We start from the raw sequence: 670 nt of genomic DNA, 5'->3' as shown, positions 1-670 counted from the left end.
ACATGACGATCATGTCCTTCATGCACGAAGCTACGTGTTTATGTCTAGCGCAGGAGCCTTTCCTTTTCAGCGTTTGCTTGTTGCTTTGGCTCTCAACATGTCAACTTTGTAACATTTTAATACAAAAGTGTCTTTACATTGTGATCTGTGCTGTCCCGTCCCCAAAAGTGCAGCCAGGTGCAGAGTAACAGGTTGTTGAAGCAGGAGCAGCAGCGTCCTCTGCTGATTGCAAAGAGATGCCAAAAAGTTTACAGCACCTGGTATTCCCAGGCGGTGTCCCATCCAAGTACTAACCAGGCCCGACCCTGCTTGGCTTCCGAGATCGGACGAGATCGGGCGTGTTCAGAGTGGTATGGCCGTAAGCGAGAGGGGGCGCGACAAATACCCTCTTTAAACATGACGATCATGTCCTTCATGCACGAAGCTACGTGTTTATGTCTAGCGCAGGAGCCTTTCCTTTTCAGCGTTTGCTTGTTGCTTTGGCTCTCAACATGTCAACTTTTTAACATTTTAATACAAAAGTGTCTTTACATTGTGATCTGTGCTGTCCCGTCCCCAAAAGTGCAGCCAGGTGCAGAGTAACAGGTTGTTGAAGCAGGAGCAGCAGCGTCCTCTGCTGATTGCAAAGAGATGCCAAAAAGCTTACAGCACCTGGTATTCCCAGGCGGTC

At 48.7% G+C, this 670-nt stretch overlaps 1 non-coding gene across 1 annotated transcript; it reads right to left on the bottom strand.

The window, feature by feature from the left end:
• Window positions 1–245: 245 nt before the first annotated feature.
• On the bottom strand, window positions 246–364 carry LOC111648818 (5S ribosomal RNA). Its single transcript, XR_002760217.1, has one exon. It is a non-coding gene; the product is annotated as a 5S ribosomal RNA (ribosomal RNA).
• Between the last annotated feature and the right edge of the window lie 306 nt (window positions 365–670).

Source organism: Seriola lalandi, unplaced genomic scaffold (genome assembly GCF_002814215.2).
Source record: "Seriola lalandi dorsalis isolate HSWRI2012SDOR001 ecotype SW California unplaced genomic scaffold, Sedor1 jcf7180002049514, whole genome shotgun sequence".
Taxonomy (NCBI): Eukaryota; Metazoa; Chordata; class Actinopteri; order Carangiformes; family Carangidae; genus Seriola; species Seriola lalandi.
This window is presented reverse-complemented; position numbering and strand designations above follow the sequence as displayed.